This window comes from Mauremys reevesii, linkage group 6 (genome assembly GCF_016161935.1).
Source record: "Mauremys reevesii isolate NIE-2019 linkage group 6, ASM1616193v1, whole genome shotgun sequence".
Classification (NCBI taxonomy): Eukaryota; Metazoa; Chordata; order Testudines; family Geoemydidae; genus Mauremys; species Mauremys reevesii.
This window is the reverse complement of record NC_052628.1, coordinates 47,137,838-47,158,706: the sequence shown is the minus strand read 5'-3', so window position 1 is coordinate 47,158,706 and position 20,869 is coordinate 47,137,838. Positions and strand designations below refer to the sequence as shown.

General features: G+C 42.6%; 1 protein-coding gene across 2 annotated transcripts in view; it reads left to right on the top strand.

Annotated features, from left to right (window-relative positions):
- Positions 1–20,869, top strand: part of TNPO1 (transportin 1) — a 387,652-nt gene continuing 366,783 nt past the window's right edge. The window contains exons 1-2 of one of the 2 annotated variants that reach the window (XM_039544330.1): positions 1–171; positions 3,585–3,654. The gene's annotated coding sequence lies outside the window, so the exon portion shown is untranslated. The remainder of the gene's footprint in view (positions 172–3,584; positions 3,655–20,869) is intronic. The other variant, XM_039544333.1, reaches the window with a different exon arrangement.

Here is a 20,869-nt window from a genome sequence, read left to right as displayed (position 1 = left end):
GTGTAAGAACAGGGCCCTGGAGCTCAGTTGGGGCCAGATGTCCCGCTCAGGAAGCTGAGCCCTCTGCTGCGCCTGCAACCAGACAAGGAATACAAACTGCTGCCCCAGGAGCCTGACCATGAGACTGAGGACCAGGGCCCAGCAGTGATGGAGCAGTGCCAACAGGAACTGGTAGGAAGTAGCCCAGGGAAACAAGACTTTGGTCTCATTGTGCTGCTGGAAGGCGAGGCAGCAACTGCACATTTCCCTAGTGACCAAGTGACTGGATTGGCTGCCACTTTTAGGGCCCTGGGCTGGGATCTGGTGGAGCAGGGTGGGCCTGGGTCCCCTTCTACCCAGCTCCGATTATGAAGCTGGTTGTGTCCTAATCTTTAGGCCAGAAGGCCAGCAATATGAACTATTTAATTGCTTATCCCACATTCAGAAGGCCTGAGCCATAGACTATTGTTCACCCCCCACCAGGAGGCCTGGGCTACCAGCCGACTGGTTGTTTGCTTAACCCACCTTTCAGAGCTTTGAACTGCTATTTGGGTGATTGGGCGGCTACAAGCCAGGCCCCTGACAAAACGTCAAGCAGGCATAACAATTCCCTTATGCCTCTGGAAGGGGGAGGTGCCCTGACCCTGAGAGGCAAGAACGTTACACTGCCCATCACCCATACTCTCCTATACCAGGCATTTAATTGGTTCTGGTGCAGGGGTTACAAGGCTCCTTACAGCAAGTATCAGAGGGGTAGCTGTCTTAGCCTGGATCTGTAAAAAACAACAGAGTCCTCTGGCACCTTATAGACTAACAGATGTATTGGAGCATAAGCTTTCTTGGGTGAATACTCACTTTGTTAGATGCATGTGGTGGAAATTTCCAGGGGCAGGTATAAATATGCAGGCAAGAATCAGTCTAGGGATAACGAGGTTAGTTAAATCAGGGATGATGAGGCCCTCTTCTAGCAGTTGAGGTGTGAACACCAAGGCACGAGAAGCTGCTTTTGTAGTTGGCTAGCCATTCACAGTCTTTGTTTAATCCTGAGTGGATGGTGTCAAATTTGCAAACGAACTGAAGTTCAGCAGTTTCTCTTTGGCTCCTTACATATAACCCATAATGCAGGGTAGGCTCGCCTCAGCCTATCCTCCAGGACTCAGCAATTTCTGAGTTCTAGCACCCTGCCTTCCCTGGGCGGGACAGAGGATGCAAAAGGGTGGGGATTTTAGCCCATGAGGGTCACAAGGTCTGACCTCAGCCTGTGAAGGCCACAAGGTCTCACCCTATCCCATGAGCCCAAGGCACATCACCAAAATCTAAGATCTTTTACTTTTCCAAATCATTCATTTTATTCTTTCATCCATCCTGGAAACCAGCTGCAAGCTGCCACCAATAAACAACTCCACTCCAGTTCCTCTGTTAGGTATTAATTGCTTTCCTACTTAACCCGCTGTGGCTTGAGGGTGCTGCAAGGATGGCAAAAAAAATAAAATAAAACCTCCCTGGTTCTCGGCCAGTTGGCCCATAGGAGAAAAAATTCCCTCCTGATCCCCAAAGAGGTGATTGACTAGACCTGCAGCATCTGTCAGGACGGGTTCCCATTCCTAGTTCGGGTGAGTAGGTTGGGGCTGCCTGAACTGAGCTGAAAGAGGCTCCACCTGGCCCCTGAGCTGGGTTAAACCCTGGGAGCTGGGGCATTCTGGCCAATCGGCACACCTCCCTTCCAGCTGGCGAATGGGTGCCAGATACTCTTGGGGGAGTATCCTGGGGGAGGAGCTACCTAGTGTCACTTAGCGAGTGTTTCCCACCCTTGCTGCTGGGATGTCCCCCTTCACCACTATCCCCATTAGGTCCCCCCACCTGTTGAGGCAGGTGGGTGGTATGTATAGCTGACTTGACAGGCAGATAGATACACAAGCAGGTTGTCTGGCATTATTGACTTGAGAGATTCTGTTGTGCCCACAAAAGAAAAATCAATACCTTGGTCAGCTACTGAAAGAGGTTCATTATATCTTTTATGCTCCCAGTTTCAATTACATGTTTATCTACAGTACTACATAGTAAAGGACAGCAGGAATTGTTTTAGTTCAGTATTTTGTTGTTTTGCAGCAAGTCAATGATATAGCTTAGTCATATGTCCTGTAATGAGGAACAAATTAGGGAGCGGGTTATATCGGACATACCTGGTTCAACATACTTCTTCCAGAGAGCCTTTCCATTGAAGATTTCAAAGCACTTCACACGTATTAATGATATAAGCAATTTGCCCAACTGCCACGTAGGAAGTCTGTGTCAGCACTGGTAAAAGAAACCAAATCTCCTGTTTCCCTGTCCTTTGAAGTGGTTACTAGAGTCTAGACCAGGCTCATACACAAAGAGAGACAGACCTGCAACTGGTGTAGGGAAACTAGAAGAAATCATTTTTAAGATTATGAAAATATTGGCCTAATCCTTAGTTTCTTTGGTATTTCTTATAATAAGACTATTAGACACATTAATACCAAATGAATTAACTATCATAAGTACTTCAACAGGATTTTCTCTATAATTCAGCATTAATTGAATGCCTTTACTGCTGTTGTACAGGGGGCCAGATAGCAGGAGGGACATATTTATTACTTAAGTTGCATATGCGGCAGATGCAACATAAAGTAAACTTTGGAATTATAACAAGAAATGCTTATATTTAAATTCATATGGAAATCACTTTACTATCTCGTAGAGAAATGACTGGTGTCATGTAGGACTAATAATACAGAGCTAGTGATGTCATGTTTGGCAGCAGGGTCTGAGGAAATACCGGTAGCTGTGATGGCCTGGAAAGAAATCTGTCAGAGGTTTGTCAGAATACATGTCAAGGATTTATGTGTTTACATGGATATCAAGATAAAGTACAAATGGACATGGCAGGTGGAAATAGATGGCAATAGAGCACTGAGTTCTGTAGTGAACCAGAAATACAGAATGATTTATGTTAAAATGGATGCATTTGTGTGACTTTCCTTCATTATGCACACATATTGTGATATGTTAGGAATTTTTAAAAAGCTACATATGTAAGCTAGGTAACCAAAGTAAGTTACACAGGCAGTGTGAATACAGTTAACTGTGTTGCCAATGCTGAAATTGTTATGCACTCAGTTTTGGTATTTGCAAGCATGCCTACTGTTAATTTGCATAGACATGTTGTAATTAGGCATTCCATTAGAGTAAATTTTAAAAAGTTTTTCAGATTCCGCCTGTGTCATATATTTAGTGTTTGGGGATAGGATCTGTGTCTGTACAATGCAGGCAAATTTCCCTAACCTACTATACCTAGCTTTGGCATAAGGGCTGGTTGAAATTTTTCCATCATAGTTGTTTTTCAACAGAAAATTAGTTCTTTGTCTAAAGTTTTTGTTTGTGAAAAGTATCTACTTTCCACAGAAAAAATTGATCTTTTGCTGAAAAACTGAACACCTGAAAATTGAAAAATATTTGGGTTTTGGTGAAAAAAACCCAAAATATTTTGGCCCAAAATTGAAATATCTTGATTCTGAAATGCTGCTGTCGTGCCTTATGGGAGGAGTTGTTTGGATACATCATGCTCCTATTCTCTTCTGCAGGTCAGGATCCTCCACCATACTACATCTCCTATGCAATTGCCATGATGACTGGCCTTCCCCACCATGAAAGGTGAGAGCATGATGCATCATGGGAGAAGTTCTCTAGTCAGGAAACCTGAACTATAGAAGAGAAAGGCACCAGGAGGTACTAAAGCACCATTTCAGCATTGAAACATTTTAGTTTTCAGTCAAAATACTTCAGGGATTTTTTCCAGAATATTCAAAAAATTCCATGAAAAATTGAGATGCAAACAAATATAATTGAAGTTTTCTGCAGGTAAAAATATCACATTTTCCAACCAGCTCTGCTTGTCATAGATTGCTTGATACAGTGTCATGCTGTGGGCAACCACAGTGATGAGCAATGTTTACAAAGACACCTATGTATTTATTAGAGGACAGTAAGCCTTTTTGTTCAAGGACAGCACTACTGCAAGTGAGACATAAAATGAACTGTAAATTAGGGCTTTTGGAAAACCACTGGCCTATTTGCCCAGGGTGAATAGAAACAGGACTGAGAGGAATAGTTGATGGTGCTTGCTGGAAATATGCACCTGATTGTGTATAGATTTCAGTTTTTTATGTGGTGCCTCATAGAAATTTGCATTTTACTAAGGAAACAAATGGTAATGATGTCTGTGAGATTATGGGAACATTTACTTTCCCAGTAACTGGATTATGCCAAGCGTGATTCATTTAGATCTATGAAGAAGAGCTCAAAAGCCTCTCTAACCAACAGAAGTTGGTGCAATAAAAGAAATTACCTCACCCACCTTGTCTGTCATATAGATCTTTCAGTCTTGTATAACTGTTCTTTACTGTGATAATTCAGGGGCAAATGCTAGCAATGAGTGTACATGTCTGCGGTCAAGAACTACTTCCCTGTCAGGTGATGATGCTAGTTAGCCTCCAGCAACATTTGAGAAACATTTTTTTTCCTCCAAACTAACGGATAAGAGTAAACCACTATATAGGAACCTAGAAAAGACAGGTATCTGCTCTGTTACATTGGCTACTTGCATCTGTTTTGCCTTAATCTTAGAGCTGAGTATCAGCACAACAGGGAGAAATGTTAATCATACTCCTGTTTTGCATCACCACAAACCTGCAGCCCCTAAGCCAAAGACTGCAAGACATTTGTCAATGCAGGATTCCATATACGATCCCTCAATTCCCGAGATCCATAGGCACCTTTTGTGGCTGAAGTACACAAGCACAGCCTCACAAAGCTCCCAGAATGTACCAGAAGAACCTGATCATAAAATTTCCTGGTAGTTTTGACCACGTAGGCACAGCAGGATCAAAACCATTGGCTGGGAAGAATGGTAAAACCCACCAAACAGTACAGTTCTTTAGAAGGTCATTAGGCATTTCCACAAAATATCAAATTCTTTTTTGCTCTAAAATTATTAATAAAGCAGATGTATTTTCCTCTTATCAAATGGGTGATTTACCTAAAAAACTGTAAATCAGCCCCGTTGTGTGTTTAAATGCAGAACTTTTCTAGCGACAAAGGGACCTCTTCTTTCTAAGACTATTTAATAGACTGATTTCCGTATTTTAACAAGGAGTTGCATTTTCCCTCATTTCTTCTCGGTTAGAGCCCTGGGTATAAACATGGACAGGCCAAACTCAGCAAAGAGCTACAAAAGGATCTCTCAAAACTAGGCGACTGGTCAACAAAATGGCAGATGAAATTCAATGTTGATAAATGCAAAGTGATGCACATTGGAAGTCATAATCCCAACTATACATATAAAATGATGGGGTCTAAATTAGCTGTTACCACTCAAGAAAGAGATCTTGGAGTCATTGCGAATAATTCTCTGAAAACATCCACTCAGCGTGCAATGACAGTCAAAAAAGTGAACAAAATGTTGGGCATCATTAAGAAAGGGATAGATAATAAGACAGAAAATATCATATTACCTCTATATATAAATCCATGGTATGCCCATATCTTGAATATTGCATGCAGATGTGGTCGCCTCGTCTCAGAAAAGATATATTGGAATTGGAAAAGGTTCAGAAAAGGGCAACAAAATTATTAGGGGTATGGAATGACTTCCATATGAGGAGAGATTAATACGACTGAGACTTTTCAGCTTGGAAAAGAGACGACTAAGGGGGGATATGATTGTGGTCTATAAAATCATGATGGGTGTGGAGAAAGTAAATAAGGAAGTGTTATTTACTCCTTCTCATAACACAAAAACTAGAGGTCACCAAATGACCTGGTTTAAAACCAAGCAGCTGGTTTAAAACAAACAAAAGGAGTCTTTCTTCACACAATGCACAACCTGTGGAACTCTTTGCCAGAGGATGTTGTGAAGGCCAAGACTATAACAGGGTTCAAAAAAGTATTAGATAAATTCATGGAGTATAGGTCCATCAATGGCTATTAGCCAAGATGGGCAGGGATGGTGTCCCTAGCCTCTGTTTGCAAGAAGCTGGGAATGAGCGACAGGGAATGGATCACTTGATGATTATCTGTTCTGTTCATTCCCTCTGGGGCACCTGATATTGGCCACTGTCGGAAGACAAGATACTGGGCTAGATGGACCTTTGTTCTGACCGAGTAGGCCATTCTTATGTTCTTAAGATAGAGAGATCTCTAATTACTGACAAAAATTCAGATGGGTATTTTAAAAAGTGATGCCCAGGAAGTTTTCTGCACAACTTCTGTAAGTGCCAGTGAGAAATATGCAGCAAAATCCCTGCATGTTGTTTTAAAAATGTACTTGTAGATATCAAAGAACGAAGTCCCCTTTCTTGCTAATACCACAGTCAGATTAAAATCCATGGGCCTGATTCTCCTCTAACTTACACCAGAGTAACTGCACTGACTTCAAATGAGTTATGCCCAATTTATACAGATGTAAGTGGGAGGACAATCAAATCCCATTCCTGTGTTTTATATTGTTTATATGAAGTACCTATAAACCAGTTAATACCGTAAACCTTTGAGACATCTTACTGTGAAGAAGAGTAATTAGGACTTAAATACTTAAATAAGTAATCTCATACCCCATTGCTCTGATGCTGTGTGGTTTATGAGCTGAATTAGATGGATACCTGGCCTCAGCATAGCATCTGCTGTGCTTGTCAAATGCAGGTTCTCATAACTGCTATTTACCCCAATGATTTTCAGATTACTACAAAAAGGGGGAATATTTAGATTAAATAGAAATGACAGTGAAATAGAATCTGTCTTGTGTGACATGGCTGGGGTGGTGGGATGCTTCAAATTATGAAATGGAGGATAAAAAGCCATTGTACTTTAGTTGTCAGTGGCTTATAGTTGTTACATTATTAATCAGTTTTATAACACAGTAGATGCACATAGCTCTGTACAGTGAAAGATAAATGGGTCTGTAGTGAGTCGGTGTGGCTCCCCGCCTGCCTAGAGGAGGGAGAGCCCAGCCAGAGGCCAGAGTGGGCGGAGCTACGGAGCTCTGTGCCTGCCCCTCAAAGGGTCAGGCAGCGACCCGGAAGTATAAAAGCCGGCCCTCAGAGCTCAGTCAGGCACCTGCCGCCAAAGAGAACAGACGTACCTCGGCGACCCGGGGCAGGCGCCCAGACTGGCCTGAGCTTCCCCGCGCCCGTTACTCGGAGGAGCCACCGGAGCTTCCCCGCGCCCGTTACTCGGAGGAGCCACCGGAGCTTCCCCACGCCTGCTGCTACCAGAGGAGTCGCCGGAGCAACCCTGGGCCGACTTTCCCGAGGAGTTGCTGGACCTACCACCCAGCCCCGGCTATGATGGGCCCATGCTCGTGGACCCTCCAGAGGCTGACGTCCGGACCTAGGTAGGCCCCGAGGCGGGGTACGGAAGTAGCCCAGGGGCAGCCGACCCCAGTCAGGCTGCGGCCTTACCGGAGCCTATGTCAGTGTGTTGCGGTCAGGATCCCCACTGACTGACCAGTGGAGTGATAGCCGCTGCTAGGGCCCCGGGCTGAGACGCAGTAGAGTGGGTGGCCTTGCGTCCCCACTGCCACCCCGCTCTGGGGTGGCAGACTCCCCCCTCCCCCTGACCCGAGGAGGCCACTAACTGTAACTGTTACTGCTACTCAGCCCTGCCCCAGGGCCTGAGCTTTCTGACTGTGTTTGCTGCCCCGCCCTGACCTAGGGCCGGGCCTTAACTGTTACTGTTGCTCAGCCCTGCCCCAGGGTCTGAGCTTTCTGACTCTGTGTTTGCTGCCCCACCTTGACCTAGGGCCGGGCCTTAACTGTTACTGTTGCTCAGCCCTGCCCCAGGGTCTGAGCTTTCTGACTCTGTGTTTGCTGCCCCACCCTGACCTAGGGCTAGGCCTTAACGGTTACCGTTGCTCAGCCTGGACCAAAGGCCTGAGCTTTCTGACTCTGTGTTTGCTGCCCGCCCTGACCTAGGCCGGGCCCTCAACTGTAACCGTTGCTCTGCCCTGCCGGAGGACTTGAGCCCCTTGCCCACCAGGTGGGCAACCACCGCTAGGACTGCTGGGCAATTTTCCTGGACCAATCAGAGCGTAGTGAGCCGGGGTAGCTCCCCTCATGCCCCCGGAGAGGGTCGAGCCCTGGCTCCACTCGCTTCCACGGTCTCTACTGAGAGCTCTGTGCAAGTGCTGCATTCTGCCTATGCAGTCACAATGTAGGTTCAAGGCCTAAATCTTAGTTTTATAAGGAATTCAGCCTGTTCTTTAATAAACATACACATCAATATAGGAAATTTCAGGCCACATGATTTAAACACAAGAGCCACAATATACCTCTGTCACTGGTGACTGTTACAGGAGGGAAAAGTGAACAGCAGACTTCTGTAATAAGAGCAATGTATGCCAATATTGGAGTTAAACCCCTGTTCCAGAGGTATGTACAAAAAAGATGTTTAACTTACTTGTTTGGAGATCTCTACACAACTGCCCCTACTCAGTGTATTACCTCAACTGTCCTGGCCAGTGAGAAGTGCAACAAGAAATACATTCCCTCCCAGAACAATAACTCCTCTGGTTTGATCCTGCAGTAAGGTCCTAATTCTTGCTCTAGAAAAAGAAGATGGGATAGTAGGGAGGATGCACTTGCCTAAGTTATTTGTGTTTAAGTGGCAAAGAGGTTAAGAAAACTTATGAGAGCTACTTAACTTTCAGATGCTTCAGGCAGTCGTACTGCCTGCGAGTGTCCCCCAGTATGAAAGCCCATTTCTAATGGCAGCAAAGTGTCACTGACATATAATTGCAAAACGAATTCATTTAATATTGCCACTGTGCCACTTATGTTATCTTAGGGAGAGACTAAGGCCCCGTCTATACTATCAACTTTTGCTGGCATAGCTCTGTCTGTCAGGGGAATTGTGATTTATAACCAACATAGTTACATCAGAAAAAGCCCCTAGAGTAAACAGAGCTATACTAGTAAAACTGCACTTCTGCCATTATAGCTTATTTAGCTCAGGGATGCTGGTTTGCTGGTATAAGCTGAGTCCACATTAGGAGCTTTCTGCAGATGTATTTAGTATACCAGTGTAGCTATACCAGCAAAGTCTTCCAAGTTTATACCTGGCCTTATACACTTACCTTTTCACACGAGTAGTCCCACTGAATTAATTGAGACTATTGGTATACATACAGTGTATTCACATCCATGTGTTTGTAGGATCAGAGTCATAGGTTTCATTTTCCTACATACAATACTACAAGGCTTTGAAAGATTAGATGTTTATTGGTAAATGTTGATAAACATCAATATCACTATACACACAAAAACACATGAAAAATATTTCCATCAGTAATCATTGAAATTTATAGATAGGGAAAGTAAGAAAAATGCTGTTTGAGAATTCATTAGTTTGTATTTACTATTTATATTTTGATATGTGCTATTGACATTTTGTGTTTTAACAGTTATAAAGCTTTAACTTTTTGAATCTTAATATCTATTGTCATTAAAATAATTGTTGTCTGATCCTCGCCCTATAATTTCCCACAACTGTGAATTTAAAATGGATAAAATTAGAAAGAAATGCTTTTAAATGAACACTGATATTATTTGTTGAAATTATTTTTTAAAAAATTCAATTGTCAAACCTAAATACTGCTAATAAAATAGAACAGTACTTTATAAAGTACACATGAAAATTAAATATATGCCACTTTAAGTAACGGAGCCCCTTGTCAGATAACTGGAGTTCATGCTGTACAAAAGAGCACTACCAACCCAAGAATCTATGCACCTATTTGCTGTTAGAGACTGACATCAAAGCAATTTCACGTCTTTCACTTGTTGCAAATGACTGATCACTGTTAAGCAGGATCAGTGCTGGTGACAAGTTACACTATATGACAGAGAAGTCTGTGAGTAGGTGTTTGTGGCTTGGGTAAAGTAAATAATACTGTCCTGCGTAGAAGAGTTGCAGGCAGAATGAAATTTATAGAAGTGCTTTGGAAGTATCGCTTGTAGTGACACCTGGGGCCAAAGACTGGCAAGATTTTCCAGAGAACAGGTTGTCTTAGATAGTATGGTATACGGAACAGCTCCTCTGTTACAGCAATAATAAATTAAACAAATGCTATAAGTGACCCAGGGTCCTAGATGAACTGTAGTGCATTAAGGGGGAAGGGGAAATTCTGTAAACATGCCCCCCGTTAGTCATAGAAATTCAAGGAGAGAGTGATAGCTTAATGGGTGGAAGCTGGTTCTGTTCAATAAGATTAGTTTGCACCACACACCATTTAAATTATTTTTACCTGAAGCACAGAAAACTGCAAAGATTAGAAAAATCTGGATTTCTTACAATGATCCAGTATAATACTTCTCCCGGGTAAGGCTAATGTACAGCACAGATATATGTATTACATTATGTTTGAGGTATTACAAGAATCCAGTGAATATTGCAGAAAGATATTGTATACTTCACCAACAAATGTAGTCTCTATGAGTACTTGCCCATTTAGCTTCGAATTCACCTCCCCACCCCGATTTGTGCTAGTAAGACTCAGCTGCATAAATATTCACAGAAAGCAAATTAAAAAGGACTCATATGCTTGGGTAAAGCACATTCATTGAAATATTTAAGCGACCATTCACAGAAATGTCTTGGAAGTGTTTGCACAACTCTACCCAGAACACTATAATGGTAAGTTAGTCTCTGATCCTGAAAATGTTTAAGCACCTGCTTTAAGTGTGGGCATAAGGCTGCAAAGCTGCCAGTATTTACCTAGTCAATGCCTGATTATTGGGATGCCAAATTGTCAGGCAACAAAAGTTGTAGCTGGGTCAGTCCCAGGATATTAGAGAGACAAGGTACGTGAGGTAATATCTTCTGTTGGACCAACTTCCATTGGTGAGACAAGGTTTTGAGCTACACAGAGGTCTTCAGGTCTGGGAAAGGTACTCATAAGAATGACCATACTGGGTCAGACCAAAGGTCCATCCAGCTCAGTATCCTGTCTGCAAACAGGGGCCAATACCAGGTGCCCCAGAGGGAGTGAACCTAACAGGTAGTGAGCAAGTGATCTCTCTCCTGCCGTCCATCTCCACCCTCTGACAAACAAAGGCTAGGGACACCATTCCTTACCCATCCCGGCTAAACCTCCATGAATTTAACTAGTTCTCATTTAAACCCTGATATAGTCCTAGCCTTCACAACCTCCTCAAGCAAGGAGTTCCACAGGTTGGCTGTGCACTGTGTGAAGAAGTATCAGAGGGGTAGCCGTGTTAGTCTGGTTCTGTAGAAGTAGCAAAGAATCCTGTGGCACCTTATAGACTAACAGACGTTTTGCAGCATGAGCTTTCGTGGGTGAATACCCACTTCTTCGGATGCAAGCAGTGGAAATTTCCAGGGGCAGGTGTATATATAAGCAAGCAAGAAGCAAGCTAGAGATAACGAGGTTATATTGCCATTCCTAATGTCTGATTTGTGTCCATTTATCCTCTTCCTTAGAGACTGTCCAGTTTGGCCGATGTACATAGCAGAGGGGCATTGCTGGCATATGATGGCATATATTACATTGGTGGACGTGCAGGTGAAAGGAAAGGATAAGGAAAAGGATAAATGGACACAAATCAGACATTAGGAATGGCAATATACAAAAACCTATAGCAGAACACTTCAACCTCCCTGGCCACACAATAGCAGATTTTAAGGTGGCCATCCTACAGCAAAAAAACTTTAGGACCAGACTTCAAAGAGAAACCGCTGAGCTCCAGTTCATCTGCAAATTTAACACCATCAGCTCAGGACTAAACAAAGACTGTGAATGGCTTGCCAATTACAGAACCAGTTTCTCCTCCCTTGGTTTTCACACCTCAACTGCTGGAACAGGGCCTCATCCTCCCTGATTGATCTAATTTCGTTATCTCTAGCTTGCTTCTTGCTTGCTTATATATACACCTGCCCCTGGAAATTTCCACTGCTTGCATCCGAAGAAGTGGGTATTCACCCACGAAAGCTCATGCTGCAAAACGTCTGTTAGTCTATAAGGTGCCACAGGATTCTTTGCTACTTCTGTGTGAAGAAGAACTTCCTTTTATTTGTTTTAAACCTGCGGCCCATTAATTTCATTTGGTGGCCCCTAGTTCTTATATTATGGGAACAACTAAATAACTTTTCCTTATTCACTTTCTCCACATCACTCATGATTTTATATATCTCCTATCATATCCCCCCTTAGTCTTCTCTTTTCCAAGCTAAAAAGTCCTAGCCTCTTTAATCTCCCCTCATATGGGACCCGTTCCAAACCCCTAATCATTTTAGTTGCCTTTCTCTGAACCTTTTCTAATGCCAGTATATCTTTTTTTGAGATGAGGAGACCACATCTGTATGCAGTATTCAAGATGTGGGTGTACCATGGATTTATATAAGGCAATAAGATATTCTCAGTCTTATTCTCTATCCCCTTTTTTAATTATTCCTACATCCTGTTTGGTTTTTTGACTGCCACTGCACACTGCGTGGATGTCTTCAGAGAACTATCCATGATGACTCCAAAATCTCTTTCCTGATTAGTTGTAGCTAAATTGGCCCTCATCATATTGTATGTATAGTTGGGGTTATTTTTTCCAATGTGCATTACTTTACATTTATCCACATTAAATTTCATTTGCCATTTTGTTGCCCAACCACTTAGTTTTGTGAGATCTCTTTTGAAGTACTTCACAGTCTCCTTTGGTCTTAACTATCTTGAGCAGTTAGTATCATCTGCAAACTTTGCCACCTCACTGTTTACCCTTTCTCCAGATCATTTATCAGTAAGTTGAATAGGATTGGTCCTAGCACTGACCCTTGGGGAACACCACTTGTTACCCTTTTCCATTCTGAAAATTTACCATTTATTCCTACCCTTTGTTCCTTGTCTTTCAACAAGTTCTCAATCCATGAAAGGATCTTCCCTCTTATCCCATGACAACTTAATTTACGTAAGAGCCTTTGGTGAGGGATCTTGTCAAAGGCTTTCTGGAAATCTAAGTACACTATGTCCAGTGGATCCTCCTTGTCCACACGTTTGTTGACCCCTTCAGAGAACTCTAATAGATTAGGAAGACATGATTTCCCTTTGCAGAAACCATGTTGACTTTTGCCCAACAATTTATGTTCTTCTATGTGTCTGACAATTTTATTCTTTACTGTTGTTTCAACTAATTTGCCCGGTACTGATGTTAGACTTAACCGTCTGTAATTGCAGGGATCACCTCTAGAGCCCTTTTTAAATATTGGGGTTACATTAGCTATCTTCCAGTCATTGGGTATAGAAGCTGATTTAAAGGACAGGTTACAAACCATAGTTAATAGTCTGCAGTTTCACATTTGAGTTCTTTCAGAACTCTTGGGTGAATGCTATCTGCTCCCGGTGACTTGTTACTGTTAAGTTTATCAATTAATTCCAAAACCTGCTCTAATGACTCTTCAGTTACTGACAATTCCTCAGATTTGTCACCTACAAAGGATGGCTCAGATTTGGGAATCTCTCTAACATCCTCAGCCATGAAGACTGAAGCAAAAAATTCATTTAGTTTCTCCGTAATGACTTTATCGTCTTTAAGTGCTCCTTGTTTATCTCGCTCATCCAGGGGCCCCCTGGTTGTTTAGCAGGCTTCCTGCTTCTGATGTACATAAAAATATTTTGCTATTACCTTCTGAGTTTTTGGATAGCTGTTCTTCAAACTCCTTTTTGGCTTTTCTTATTATATTTTTACACTTAATTTGGCAGTGTTTATGCTCCTTTCTATTTACCTCACTAGAATTTGACTTCCACATTTTAAAAGATGCCTTTGTATCTCTCACTGCTTCTTTTACATGGTTGTTAAGCTTCGCTGGCTCTTTTTTAATTCCTTTACTGTGTTTTTTTAATTTGGAGTATACATTTAAGTTGGGCCTCTATTATGGTGTCCTTGAAAAGTGTCCGTCCAGCTTGTAGGGATTTCACTCTAGTCACTATACCTTTTAATTTCTGTTTAACTAACCTCCTCATTTTTACATAGTTCCCCTTTCTGAAATTAAATGCCACAGTATTGGGTTGCTGAGGTGTTCTTCTCACCACAGGAATGTTAAATGTTATTATATTATGGTCACTATTTCCAAGTGGCCCTTTTATAGTTACCTCTTGAACCAGATCCTGCACTCCACTCAGGACTAAATTGAGAATTGCCTTTCCTCTTGTGGGTTCCTCTACCAGCTGCTCCAAGAAGCAGTCATTTAAAGTATCGAGAAATTTTGTGTCTGCATTTTGTCCTCAGGTGACATGTACCCAGTCAGTATGGGAATAATTGAAATCTCCCACTATTATTGAGTTCTTTATTTTGATAGCCTCCCTAATCTCCCTTAGCATTTCATAGTCACTATCACTGTCCTGTTAAGGTGGTTGATAATAGATCCCTACTGTTATATTCTTATTAGAGTATGGAATTACTATCCATAGAGATTCTATGGAACATGTGGATTCATTTAAGATTTTTACTTCATTTGATTCTACGTCTTCTTTCACATATAGTGCCACTCCCCAACACACAACCTGTTCTGTCCTTCCGATATATTTGGTACCCCGGAATGATTGTGTCCCATTAATTGTTCTCACGCCATCAGGTTTCTGTGATGCCAATTATATCAATATCCTCCTTTAACACGAGGTACTCTAGTTCTCCCATCTTATTATTTAGACTTCTAGCATTTGTGTACAAGCACTTTAAAAACTTGTCTGCCCTTTTCTGATGTGTCAGATTCTTTTCTTATGTGAATGTTTCTTGTCTGATGTGGCCCATACTTTATCCTCTTCCATCCTCTCCTCCTGACTAAAACCTAGAGAATCTCTATCCATAGACTCTCCTCTAAGAGAAGTCTCTGTCTGATACACATGCTCCTCTGCAGCATGGGTCCATGGGCTGCAGGTTGCCCACCACTGAGTTAGACTAAATTCATTTGTATTTCAGGATCTTTTCACATAGTAAATACAGAATTGTTATGCTGCAAGTGTGGCTTTAATCTTTGGGCAACCACAGACACCATTGAACCTGATGGGCATGCTAATTTCCTTTCATTCAGCCTAAATGAGGAAGCAATTAAATAACCCTTTTGTTTAGTAATAGCTGGAAGAATAGAAACCACCATGACCAGCATAGTAAGGCTGGAGTAGAAGCTAGGCCATGCAGGCTGAGAGGTTTCCCTGGAAATAGATTGCAAATGTAGGGACTAGTCTTCGATTGTATTACAGCTGTGTGTCTGTCTATGTGTGTGAGAAGCAGGAAGCTAGCAGGAAAGCAGCAAGGAAGGGCAGAAGTCATCACGAGAAGCATTGATAGTGTGGACCCGGGAGGAAGCCTAGAAAGAGAGCTTCTTTTGGGCAGAATGCCGGCCAAAAGCAGTCTTGGATATTTGAACAAGGAAACTGCCTCCTGTTTTGTTCCTACTCGGAAACAGGACTTTTGTACATTCTTTATAAGTAGGATTGCACCCAAGAACTACCTGACTCTGTCATCAACCCACATTATTATGAATATTAGCTAACCAGAAGGGCCAAAAGAGCAAAAGTGTCATGTGTTATTAAATGGAATTAAATATATTCCAGATGTAGCTTGTTGTAGGTCAAACTTTTAGAACAAATACTGAATTAAATTTCTGGAGTGCCTGATAATTTATTACATAGTTACTGCTTGCTAAATCTGTACCCTTAGTGGGCTCTAAACTCCTGATGTGCAGAGAAGAGTGATTATTGATCAGAGGGTGCAAAACAAGTGGACAGAAGTGTGTAAAACTACTTTTCTCATTGCATGGTGTACACTGATTTAAATATAGACTGTCTTGTTTCATCACCCTTATAGTGAACTTGCTTAAACAGTAGAAGTCAACATAGTTCCATTGATATATACCAACTTAGGATCTGGTCCTTGATATGAATGCTCTCTGTTTAGGATTACATTGGTCTACCATCAGACAAAACCAACACAAATACTCATTGATAAGCTAAAGGTGGCTCTTGAGGATTTGCATGTGACTTTTGTTAAATACTACCACCATAATAATGAGGGATTCAGAGGGAATTAGTCTGCCTATGAAGGAGTTCATTCCTTCTATGAATACTGCTAAATTACATCTGCCATATTATTTGTCCCTCAAACCATAAAAATACTCCTGTATATCCATTTTTTCCCCCAATTGGAATGCAACCAAGTCCCAATTTTTTTAACTTCCCCAGACACCTTTTCCTGGTCTTATTAACTCCTTTGATTTCAAACTACAGAAATTGAACACTATGCTATATCATTAATGTAGACAGTTTGTCAGGAACACTATGTAAACCCTTTCACGGAGTGCACTTACAATAGGTTTCTTTTCCAGGTGGTTACAGTGATAAGATGGCTTGGTTCTAGTGATGAGACATATTTTTTTTTCAATAGAAAAACAAATATATAGGATCTTCAGTTCCTCCACTCTGAGTCTCTCCCTCCCCTAAGAATAGAGGGTTTATTGATAGGCCCAGGGAGAAATATTTTTGAGAGCCCCTTGTTAAAATATTGGCAGCATGTAACTGCAGATGCTGATGTCGTGACTTGTTTAGGTGGCTTGGATAACTGTTCAGATTAATCTCTTTTCAGGTTGTGTTTTATGCACTAACTAGAATGTCCAAATTAAGTGAAAATTGAGGCTGTGACCCTTCTTCTATAGGGATTTTTAAGGACATACACAAGGGTTCTTAACTGCAAGGAAAAAGGGGATCTGACCAACCAAATAGTTAATGCCTTTCTAAGTGGCTAGTATTCTAGATAAGATTAATACAAATAAATCATACAGTAGCACCCAGAGTCCCACTCTAGACTTGGCAAATCCTCGCTGAGGAGCACATGAGGCAGGTCAGGGGGGCATACAGGTCCTCTTGCACTCTCCTGATCCTGAGGCTGCTCTGTCCTATTGGGTTCTGGGAAGTGGGCTGCCCACTGCTAAAGGACCCTCCCCCAGCCTTTGGGGAGGATCCACAAGGTCCAGGAACTCACATTTTGGGTTGTCCTCCATAATTATTTAACAGGGGTAGGTGTGAAGGTCAAAGGGTCAAGCAAAGGGAACCTGAAGGGGACACCAAGCAGAGAACTCCAGACAGTGCCCACTGCTCCTCAAAGGTGTCAAGGAAGCCAGCAGATGCTGCTCAGAGGAACTCTGCCCGGATACGTAAGCAAAGGCAGGATTGGAAATAGGCACCAGAGTCACAGGAAACTCCCTCAGCCAACCTCCTCTCCCTGGTCTTATAGATGGCTACTTTGGCAAGCGCTAGGAGGAGGTTGACAAGGAGGTCCTGCCCCTTTGTAGGGTGTGTGTATATGAAAAGGTGAGGAGTAAAGTGCAGCCAGAAACATACTGAGGCTGCTCTGTGCTGGGCCAGTTACAGCAACCTTCAGTCTACTCTAACCAGTGATAGATGCCTGCAACGCCAAAGGGCTATTACAGTAGCCATTGATCTCCAGGTCATAAGGAAGCTCTGGCTCCAGCCCATTCACTTGCAGCTGGTGCAGCCAGGATCAGGTTGAACTGTTCTTTTTCTCATTCGGAATCTTTGACCATGTGAATTGTTGCTCAGAGAGAAGGAAGTTTGCATGTCAGGAAAATTGTTTCCTATTGCAGTGTGAACAACCCAACTGGTAGCAAACTGGCTGTTTGCCATTTAAAATTGAACAGCCAGTGTTAAACTGTGTCAGAGTTATTTTGTACTGCTTTAAGGCTTCCTAGCCACACATTGGAGCAACAGTGTTCTCAGATCATAATCTGTTCAGCTCAGATAGAATAGAAATAGGAATAGAAAGACAAGGAAGTTTGCCTGTCAGAAAATTTGTTTTATCTTCCATTGTAAATAGCTAACTGGCAGCTGGTCAGCCATTCAGAGTTTAAAGGTCTAGGGACACCTGTGTCAGGTGCATCCCTTCCTTAGTCTAACAGGGCTGAATTCATGTGGACTAGATGACAGTTTTGATTGCAGTTAACAGTTCATCTGCCATTTTCTATTTAAATTGTCCAATGGACAATCAGTTAACTGATGCTAATGGCCAGTCAGCTTCATTGATCGGTACATCCTGAGCATAATTCTTGCTTCTGGACAAATAGCTCATGGGGACATTTTAATTTTCAGTATATAAGACAAACTGGTGCTTGCTTTAAGGCCCAGTCCAATGCCCACTGAAGACAATGGAAAGACTCATTTTATCTTTAATGACTGATGGATCAGTACTCTAGTGTGCTTCCCCCCGCCCCTCCTGTGTATTATAATTGCATTTAATAGCATTACGGAAAAGAAAATATTTTTGTCCTGGTTTTCCGTGTGTTGTCATTCCAATATGGTGACAAATCATCTCTTGAGTCATGGTGGATTTTTATGCAGTGGTGGATTCAGCATTTTAAAAAGGATTCCCTGACATACTGAAAGGTGAGGGAGTCAAAATTATCATTTGAAGATGGAAGGTACAATCAGTTGTGGGATCCATAGCGAATTTTAAGCTATTGTTACTCTCCTAAATAGTGAACCAGACCAGAGAGAGTTCAGAGGAAAGCAACAAATGATAAAAGGTTTAGAAAACCTGACCTGTGAGGAAAGATTTAAAACAAAACAAAAAACCAAACTGGGCATGTTTAGTCTTGATAAGAAAAAACGGAGAGAGTGACCTGATAAGTCTTCAAATATGTTAAGGGCTGTTATAAAGAGGATGGAGATACATTGTTTTCCATGTACACTGAGGATAGGACAAGAAGGGGCTCAATCTGCAGCAAAGGAGATTTAGGTTAGATAATAGGAAAACTTTCTGACTCTAAGGATAGTTAAACTCTGGAATAGGCTTCCAAAGCAGGTTTTGGATTTCCCAGTATTGGAGATTTTAAGAAGAAATTGGACAAGTACCCGTCAAGTCTCTGCTGAAGAGATGCCATGGTAATAAGCACTATAGAATTTCCTATATATTAATATATACATCAATAAAACAACTTGCTAAGCTAGGATGGAAACCTAAAACATTTTTATAGTTAGAGTGACTTCTACAAGTCACTGCCATAGGGTGACTGAGATCTGATTGGTTTCAGAGTAGCAGCCGTGTTAGTCTGTATCCGCAAAAAGAACAGGAGTACTTGTGGCACCTTAGAGACTAACAAATTTATTATAGCATAAGCTTTCATGAGCTACAGCTGCATCCAAAGAAGTGAGCTGTAGCTCACGAAGCTTATGCTGAAATAAATTTGTTAGTCTCTAAGGCCTGGTCTACACTACACGTTTAAACCGGTTTTAGGAGCGTTAAACCGATTTAACGCCACACCCGTCCACACTAAGAGGCCCCTTATATCGATTTTAATGGCTCTTTAAATCAGTTTCTGTACTCCTCCCCGACGAGAGGAGTAGCGCTAATATCGGGATTAACATATCGGAATAGGGTTAGTGTGGCCGCAAATCTACGGTATTGGCCTCTGGGCGGTATCCCACAGTGCACCACTGTGACCGCTCTGGACAGCATTCTGAACTCTGATGCACTGGCCAGATAAACAGGAAAAGCCCTGCGAACTTTTAAAATTCATTTCCTGCTTCCCCAGCGTGGAGAGCTCATCAGCACAGGTGACCACGCACAGCTCATCTGCACAGGTAACAATGCAGTCTCCTGAGAATCGAAAAAGAGCCCCAGCATGGACTGCACGGGAGGTACTGGATCTGATAGCTATATGGGGAGAGGATTCAGTGCTAACAGAACTGCATTCCAAAAGATGAAATGAAAAAGTATTTGAAAGAATTTCAAGGTCTATGATGGATAAAGGCCACAGCAGAGACTCACTGCAGTGCAGAGTGAAAGTTAAGGAGCTCAGACAAGCCTACCAGAAAACCAAAGAAGCAAACGGAAGGTCCGGTGCAGGGCCAAAAACATGCCGCTTCTACGCTGAGCTGCATGCAATTTTAGGGGGCTGTGCCACAAGTACCCCACCCCTGTCCGTGGATTCCGAGGTGGGGTTGTAATCTCTGCCATGGCTGAGGATTATGCGGACGGGGAAGATGACAATGAAGAAGAGTAGGACAAGCTAGCAGAGAGCACACAGCAATCCATGAGCCCCAACAGCCAGGAGCTTTTTCTCACCCTGACGGATTTACCCTCCCAAGCCACTACCCCAGACAATGAAGCCATGGAAGGGACCTCTGGTGAGTGTACCTTTGCAAATATCAAACATTGTTTTTTAAGCAAGCATTTTTTAATGATTGATTTGCCCTGAGGACTTGGGATGCATTCACAGACAGTATAGTTACTTAGAAAAGTTTGTTAACATGTCTGGGGATTGAGCGGAAATCCTCCAGGGACATCTCGATGAAGCGCTCCTGGAGGTACTCCAGAAGCCTTTGCAGAAGGTTTCTGGGCAAGGCAGCCTTGTTCCGTCCACCATGGTAGGACACTTTACCACACCATGCATGTAGCAAGTAATCAGGTATCATTGCATGGCAAAGCATAGCTGCGTATGGTCCCGGTGATTGCTGGCATTCAAGAAGCATCCGTTCTTTATCTCGCTGTGTTATCCTCAGCAAAGTGATATCGTTCAGGGTAACCTGGTTGAAAATCAGGAATTTAAGTAAGGGGGATGGCCATTTTCCTACTGGGTTCGTGGACTGCAGCAGCTTAAAAAAAATCCTTTCCTGCACGTAGCTGCCGGGGAGGGGAGGAGTGAAATGCCGATGATCTTTTCGCGTTTGGTCAGCAGGATCTTCCCAGCTACCAGCCACACAGCAGAGCCGCCCAGGCCCAGGCACGGGGCCCCGCCCCCACCCGGCGGGGGGGCCCCCCAGTGTTTTTTTGCCCTCTGCTCTGCCGGCGGCTGCCTT